This window comes from Astatotilapia calliptera, chromosome 11 (genome assembly GCF_900246225.1).
Source record: "Astatotilapia calliptera chromosome 11, fAstCal1.2, whole genome shotgun sequence".
Classification (NCBI taxonomy): Eukaryota; Metazoa; Chordata; class Actinopteri; order Cichliformes; family Cichlidae; genus Astatotilapia; species Astatotilapia calliptera.
Window position 1 is genome coordinate 28,005,576 of NC_039312.1, and position 9,255 is coordinate 28,014,830.

Here is a 9,255-nt window from a genome sequence, read left to right on the forward strand (position 1 = left end):
CGCATAATACTTAAATTTTACATGTGGAATAAAAACACTTAATAGGGAAAAACCACGGACTGTATATAAAAGATTTACTTAGCCCTCTTGATGGTATCCATTAAGGTTTCGTAGTCATGTAACCACTAACCACATGGCATTAACTTTTCCTCCATTTTGGGCGTGTTGACAATTGTGGTGATAATGTAGGCTTAAGTGAATAAGGCCCAGTGTCACAGGCCTACAGACATGTCCAAAGCCATCTGACAAACACTGAGAAATCACCGTCTGCTTGGCAAAAACCTCCTTGTGATTGCGTTGGTTAACAGCAGATTGCCCCAGTCACCTTTAGTTTGCATGAAATACAGCGACTTCTTTATAAACACTCACCAGCTACTCTGTGAGCTGTAATAAAGGAATGAAAGCAGGTAGCAGGCTGTAAACATCCTTATTAATTGTACTACGTTGGGTATTTTAATACGTAACTCTATGGGGATTGATTCATTCTTGTAGCCAGCCTCAGCTGGCTGTGAGAGCAACTGGACTTGTGTCGGCTGTGGTTTGGCACAAATATCAAATAAGACTACAACACATGGCGCTGTTAGGTAGCTTGATAGCATTAGTGCCACCTAATTAACTGAAAACGTATTCCTCCCGGTCGGTGGTACCTCCACATAGCCAGTGTTGACTTTAACTCAGAAGTCGGATATCAGAACTCAGAATGACGTCACTTTTGAGTTGAGTGCATTCCAGATGTAAAGTCAGAAAAACAATGAAAAACAGGATTCATTTTGCTTCTTAGCATAATAGAAAAATGTGTGTATCGCTAACAATGCAGCACAATGCTTGTTTTTTTGCTCTGCAGGACATTCATGGATAAAGCCTGATCAGTGGTCTACGCATAGCGTATTTAGCGAGTCAAAAAAACACAACAGTGGCAGCACAGATTTAAAGTTCACAGCTTTACTTCTGTTTACCTTCAATCCTGCCATATTGGATTGTTAACTCGTTAACTAATAGTTTTTACCATTATTAGTACACAGCCCAGGTACTAATAGTGCACTTTGGAACACTCAAAATAGCAAATATTGAAGTATGCAACTTGACATACAGCACGAGGCTCACTGCAGTCTTTATGAATAGATGTTTCCCTTTGAAATGTCCCATTAAATTTTTACCTTTTAGTATTTTCCTTCCAATCCATATGTTATATTTTCAAATCTTTTTACTAAATATTTACACTTGATGTTCATGCTTTTGTTTTTGAGGTTTTTGTAATATTGACTAGCTTAAGTTCCTCTCTTTTGTTCTCCCTCCAGCTGCTTTCTCTATTTTTCCTCCAAATGTGGAAAGTTTGAGTTTCAAAGTTGACTCATTGACTGTTAGATGTTACAGGGTTGGAATGCTACTGAGTATATTTACTCTTCTTACGTAATTTTAGACTGTTGTTCTTCACATATTTCTTCTACATTTCAGAACCCAACATGACACTCTTTAACTTTATTGAACACATCTGGCTACTTAGAATTCTTTAAAACCATGGAGTTTAATCAACTTGTGAAACACATAAGGGATCACTGGTTGTGCTGTCACTTTGTGCAGTCTTTTTGGATGTATTTTGAGTATAATTTGTTTTCCTTAATCTTGCTTTGTCTACCTGGCATTTTCTTTTTCTTCTCCCTATAGCTGTTTTCTATCTTTTTTTGTATTTCACTCATCCTTTGTGTGGCTTTGTGCGTCCCTTTGAGTGCTTTATGTCTGTTTGAGCTTGTTTTGTGAGTTTTTGTCATTATTTTTTGCGATTTGGCAGTGGCTTATGGGTCACTGAGGTTGTTTTGCTCCCTGTTGGGATCACTGTGTCTCCTTGTGGTCATTTTGTGCATCTTTGTGCAATTTTAGTTAGTTTTGAACTCTTTATAGTCAAATTGTAGCTCTCCGGATGAGTTACTTTTCAATAACAATTGTTAGGACTCACTTTAAGTGGACTCTCTGGTCCAGAGCCACCAATCCTAGCAGTATGCCTGACTTTTCTACAGCCGTCAACATCCACACAGAAGAAATGTGATTGGTTCAAGCAAACAGAACAGAAATTCCAGTGGAACATCCATGTCGAAAAAACATACAGGGACGCAGAACATAGGACCAACGTGTTAGCCTACCATGTTTTTCCATTTCCCAAAACACAAGGACGCACCTGTACCACTCTGACAACACAACGCTGATAAGATGTCCTCAACTGCTCTGTTTTATTTTTCTTTCTGAACTATTACATCACAGCTGCTGCATCCTCCCAATATAACGTCCATAATGCTAACTTGCATCATAAAACTAGAAGCATTCTTGGTATTGAAAGGACAGACAAAACGAATGTAGTGACATCAACCTGTTACAGGATTGTTAAATAAATACATTACAATGTTTGACTTGACTGAAACAATAGCATTATCTTTCTTTAATTTCTAAGTCTTATTGCTGTTTTCAACAGAACTCAGTGCCACAGAGTTTTATTGTTGTTGTGTAGAAACTCTTAATCAGTAAGCTATTCTGTGTGACTTGTTCCTTCATTATCACGAAAACACACACACAGTTGACTTGACCACATACTCGATTCCCTGCTACCCCAAAAACACATACCAGAGGACCAAATTTTCTAAAAGCAGTTCCAAAAAATATGCTCTAAACTCTTCTATAATGACAAGCTTGTTTGGGAAGTTCCCGAGTCTTTTTTGAATTAAACCTCAACACTTGAGAGGTAGTGAGACATGAACTGACACTTGAAAAAGGAGAGTGGGTGTGTGGATGATGAGCTAATTCAGGTACTCACTGTCTTTTAAATTAAGGCTTGTTCCCTGCTTACAAACACTTGTTTGTTCACTTAAGCTGTTTCTTATTAACAAATACTACGGGACTAATGAGGCATATTCTCTGTCCTGTGGGTGTGTGTGTGTGTGTGTGTTTGCATTACCTGCACAGTGGGGACATATGTACACCTATTTTCATACAAACAAAAAAGATCTCAAAACTTAAATGGCTAAGATTTAGTCGTGGTTTAAGGTTATGATAAGATGAGGGTAAGATTAGATGCAGGTTAGACTTACTAAGGAATGTCATGTGGAGTGACGCAAACCCTGGTATGTGTAAGTAAACAGGAGTGTCATGAACCAAATGTCCGCTTGCCAACATAAGTACTGTGTGTGTTACACTACGCATTCATCCATCACAACAATGCACAGTCGCCGTCCTTCTGCTGCGGCTTTATGTAATCGAGCTAATGTTCACTGTCTGTGTTGCACAATTCTGTCCTCGGCGAGCAGACGGCAGAGGTCAATGACTTTGTTTTGATGTCATTCAAGACACACTGAGTAACGTATATGCTGCACAGTGATCACAGGAACCTACCAGAACCTGTTTGTCCTCATACTAAAGTGATACTTGCTGCAGCTTTGAAAGGTGACCGTAAAGAATTCAGTTTGCTCCAGGGATTCCAGCAGTGGTGAGTGTTAAGGTGGAGCAAGGGTATCAAAGTATTTCTAAAACATCCGGACTCGTAAAACTATTGAGAGACCCATGGGGAAAAGACTGTAATGAACTCAGTAATGATTAAACTGTGATGTCATATTTGTAATTCATGTTGGCTAACATGACATAAGTAATGTGTAACAATAATTAAATGCAAAATGTGTTTTCTTAGCATGCGTGTGGATGTTTTCATATTAATGTGCAGTTTTTATGCATATGTATATTTACATGCACGGGCATTCATAGTTTATGTGTACATGTAAGAAAGAATGTGTTTTTTAGGATAGGTGTGTTAATTTAGTCCGATCCTAACATCAAGTGTAGAGCAAGATTTTGTTTGTGCTTTTTTCCTTCTTATGTTTTCCTTGACTGCGTATTTTATTTAATCGTATTAACAATAAAATGATTGAAAAATAGTTCTTGCAGTAAGTGATGTACAAACACCTTGAGTAAATCTAACTGGTCCCTTGTCATTAATGTATCTAAGGAGATGTTAAACATTTCCATGTGTGGCATAAGCAAAGGTGTAATCCTAAAGAACCAACATTAGAACATTATATATCCAACTTGGAATTTATGAAAGACATGGTGTCATTTGAGACATTGTGATCTTGATAAATTTCAAAATATGTAATTATGTTTTATTTTCCTTGATAAATCTATAACTAACTCTTATCTGTAAATAAAGGTGCAGTCTCAGAATTGAAACTACGAGGAAATGCTTAAACTCTATACAAGTTGCAGAAGAAGACCAGTTGTATAGACGTTTAGGAGAACATTTCTTTATCAGCGATCTCAATAAATACTTTTCTGATTGGTTTATGGTCTAGGTTGCTAGTTTCAAGTGTCACGCAATACAGCATCATATTAATTTAGTATATTATGGTCATAAGCAGGGAATGTGTCACAGAGCAGGCCACTTTGTGATTGACAAGCCACTACCATATGAGTGTTGTTCTCAGTCAGGTCCACCCCTTGCTTGCGACATAAGCTTTCAACAGTCAAGATGGCACAAATGGTCGAAAGCATCAACCCAATAAGCGATGTCCCTGTGGCCACATCCATCTTTTATAAACAGTGTGAACTTAAATCAAATTTGACACTTTATCAAAACAGTTCTTGTTTTACATCTGCAACGCCGAAAGAAGTAAACGCGCCCTCTCAGCATGTTTTCAGTATCATCTCCATGTTGACTGTTGCTATGGGGACAAGCCGTCTGTCTGTTGATTTGCACTTTAGATTCATGACGTACAGATGCAGAGAGGAATGTGGGCCCGGCTGGGAGTAGCACACTGACCTCTGAGGCATCAGAGGTCACAGCTTCACAACTAACGACGATCAATGACAACTTCTACTTTATCTTACAAAAATGTAGTAGTAAAGCTTTCAAACATAATATTTCTAAGTTCCTGTGGTTTAAAAATGGAGGTCTTTAGATTTTGAATAGATACAGTTTTCTGCAGATATTTCACAAATTTATTATTTGTCCCTCAAACAAGACTCTTTAGCAACTCTTTTGTATTTCTAAAGACTGTAATCAGAGACACTAATTGCATCTTACAATGATCACAGTGACAAAAGGGTGAATATAGCTGTATCTGATTTCATATTCCATTATTCTGATTTGTAGATGCCCATAAAAGCTGCACAAATGCACAAAGGTATTTGACCCACTTGAGGGTCCACAAAAGAACTTGTATGAAAAACACATTGCTCAAAGTCTGCACTGAAAATGATGTATCGTAAGTGACTACAGTAAATCCTTCTAGAGGGATGCGAGCTATACTCTCTAAATGTGTTGTGTACATTAGTCAGGGCTGTTGTGTGTTTTATTGGGCCTGCTATTTAAGGGATCAGCTGATTCTGGCCATGTAGGGTATACAGACAGAGGAGAGGACTATACTGCAGTAATTGTCTGAGATGTGTCCACTCTGAATGCATGAATAAGCAATGAATTCAAAATGCTGCTTGTTATCAACAAGGAAATTAAAAGCCTACAGGACCTGAGCGTTCGAGCTGTTGATAGATGGGGCGGATTATCACTCGAACTCGTTATAACCTTTACATGCAAGACCACAAACACAAACATGTATCCACACCCAGTGGAAAAATGCTGCTTTAGAATTCCGACAAGGGTTTGATGTGCTGGTATCAGAAACACATTGTGCAGATGGTTAACTTTGCAGTAAAGGAAAAGGTCCCTCCCATAGTTTCTTCAGAATAGAAAGCTTGAAAGCTGTTTTAATATAAACATCTGAAAAGCTGAAAGGTGACATCCTCCTCTTGAGTTGCATCAGCTGAGCTGAGCAGACTAAGGGGCGGGACAAGGTGCTGAGAACCAGCAGGCCATTGGCTCTTAATGCCCCTTTTCTGCTGGCTGCAGCTCCAGTCCTGCTGCTCATAAAGTGAGTTAATAATAGTGGTGAAGTTATAAAACACAGACAGTTTCCTTTCTGTTTTAGGAAATTGCAGGAAGAACATGAGTCACAGCTTGGGAAAAAGAGTTTGACTGCATGTAAAAAAGCAATGCAACTGTACACAATGACACTATGGTTTAATATTTTGCAAGACAGCATTAAAGGTTATTCAAATGTTGAAAAAAGTTAAGGAAGAAGCATTTAAATACTTCAGAAACATTACTGAACAGGTTTAAAAAAAAAAGGCATAAATGCATGTGAGTTTTTAAATTAGGTAAATGTGTTGATGAGTTGTTGTGTTGTAGAGGTGCGGACACTTAAATCCTCTTTTATACATGAATATATTTACTCACTAATGACCAAGCAGCATTTTCTGGCTTCATTTTAAAATGACTTTATAGAAGACACAAATAGCAGACACTTTTGAATGACTTATACATTTCCTCATTTAATTGAATGATAATATTAACTCATTCACTGCCAGCCATTGGCAGTGAATGAGTTAAACCCATTGACTCATTCACTGCAATTGACGGCTATAGACGTCAATGGCAGTGAATGAGTTAATAAAATTCCTATTAGTCCAGAATGACACCACGTCTAAACTTTCTATACTTAAAATAGGGACCTACAGTACAGTACGTGGATAAATGTACCTTTAAAACTAACTGGTCTAGAATTACCAGGTAAATTGGTTGCATTGATATGGAGTTTCTATACAAAAACATTTAATCCCTTTTTAACCCATTCATACGGATACAATGAGGACAGGGTAGCATTCACAGCACCAGCCTAGCCATTGGATGCAGTGGGAAGATCCATTGTTTCTTCTCAATGACGCTTTTCTGAGTGAACAGCGAGGAGTGACCCACCCACCTTGAGATTAGAAGTTAGCTAATGGACGACCCTCCTACTGTGCAGCCGAGGTTGGGCAACAAAGAATTTGCATCCGATTTGCATCCTCATTGTTCTACAGCAGCTTTTAAAGGTAGAAAAGCCAAATGACTGCTCTCTGAGATGAGTGAAATCTGTAAATTTGTGTTTTTCATCAATAAGAATCATGTTGACACCTTGAGTTGTGATTATCACAAAAATTATATTATAAAACATTTTTTTCTTATTTCATGTATAAGGATGTGTGGCTTTTTTGCACAACTGTTTTCATCATGATGCAGAAGGAAGTTTGTGATGATGCCACATAACTGATGAATAAACAGCAGTTTTCTTTTTAAAAAAAATACATGTTACAATTAAAAATGTCATGTGGAACCCTCTCGTAGCAAAACAGTGACATACCACGTTAGGGTAGTTTGTGCAGTATAAATCCCTGTATTCCTGCTATGATTGGCTGGGAAGCCTGGAATTTCAAAACTCTTAACAAGCGAGAGTCTTCTATCTATATAACCGGTTTTCCAGCTGGTTTGCTCGTGAACTTTTTGAGATGAACGCGGAAGTGAAGCCAACTAAGCTGCTGAGTCACAAACTGTGTTTCTCCACAGATGGTCAGTGCTAACATGGTTACTAAACATGGTGGAGCTCTGCAGAGCGACTGTCAGCAGCTGCTCAGTGTTAATATCCATTGTAGGTTAACTAGGAATGCTTGAAATAAAAGAAATCAACAGGAGAGCATTGTCAGAGAGACCGACAGGAGGTCCTCTACAGAGAGTCACATAACTTTTTATCCATGGAACAGAAACAATAAACTTGCTTGGTTCAGCTAAATTTGTCCTGGTACTGTAAACATTGATGTTACTTTGGTTCCTGCTGACATTAGGGAAAATATCTGTATTTATTCAAAAGCAGTATGATGCCTCTCGTGTCTCTCTGTTAAACGTGAAGCTACGGCCTGCTGTCTTTTAACCTAACTCAGCAAAGCAAACAAAAGCATTCCTTTCTGCAGACAAACATTTTTTTTCTGACTTAATATTCTATTGAATGCTTTTCCTGTTAGTTTCACAGAACCACAGCTGATGGTTTACAGTGAAGAAACTATTTGGATGACTAAGTTTAAAAGCATGGGTTTTCTTTGTCTGAAGATGAATGAGACTGAAAACACTCTTACATTTCCCATGCTTCCTGTACAGAAGTGTGGCAAATATCAAGTTGATAGGTTAGTGTAAGCATACGCAGTGTCCATACTCTTATGCAATGGTGCACTCGCATGTACTCAAAGTAAAAACAGGTCTGAAGGATTTTTTATTTATTACAAAACTAACTTACAGCTATGATTTTTTTAAATTTTACATGTGTAGTTGTCAGTAAATTTGATGCCTACATTTGTAAGATCTGGTTGCATAAGTTAACAAGCAAGTAAATAAACTGACAACACTGGTGTCCACATACCAGAGTGGCAGTGTATAAAGGACTTAGTGTCCTCTGTTTTTTGGTATACTGTGTTGATTCGATTTCATCTTTGTGACTGCCACACTGAGGTGTAAAGGGTGTTCTTCACTTTGCAGTTGCAATCAGTAAACATTGAAGGAGAAAGCATTCTATTAATGCAAATATCACCTTTTATTCAGTGTATATTATGCAACAGTGTGTCGGTCTAATGGCATGATGACTGCAATTTGTGTGGTTTAGATCACGTAAGAGCAGCTAATGCAGCACTTGTAAGTGGTGGAGTATTTGTAGCGTGTTTTATGTGTCCAGATGTCATATGAGTGGTGACCCAATTCTTCAGCTGATGGTATAATACTCAGATCCCCACAGCGCCATGGTGAACTACATAACTCGTTCAAATATTTTAACTTTCCTGTTAGTCCTGCTTTATCCTTCTACCCCTTCTGTAATCAGTTTACATTTGATTGCATAAGTTAAGGGGACTGTGCCTGAATGAGCTCCAGTTATATATTTTCTTTGCCTTCTCCTGTAACTGGTCTGCCCTTTGATTGCTTTGTGGATGCTTTTGGACCGTGAGTTTTGAACATAATTAGAACTGCATTTAAGTTTCTTGCAACTGCCTTAGGAAATAATTAATTTGGCAATTAAATAAAGAATCCATAAATATATACAGAGCCCGCAAATGATGAAAGTCTCATGTCACTGTTTATTAGGGACTGATAGAGAAAGAAAATGCCTTCCGGAGAAATAATAGATTCTCCCATAAAGAATGAAAAATGTATTTTATTAATAGAAAATCTTAAGTCCATCATTTAGACTGCCTTACAGAGCAGAAATACAAATGTCCTCAATTCCCTCATCTTTCTCAAATAAAGCAAAATAAAATGTGAAGCATTCAAGCAACACACAAAAAGCTGAAGATAGGAAACTCAGAACAAGTTAAAAAAAATCATCACTAAAAAAAAAAAAAGTAAAAGTGAAAGTAGGACAAAGTTAT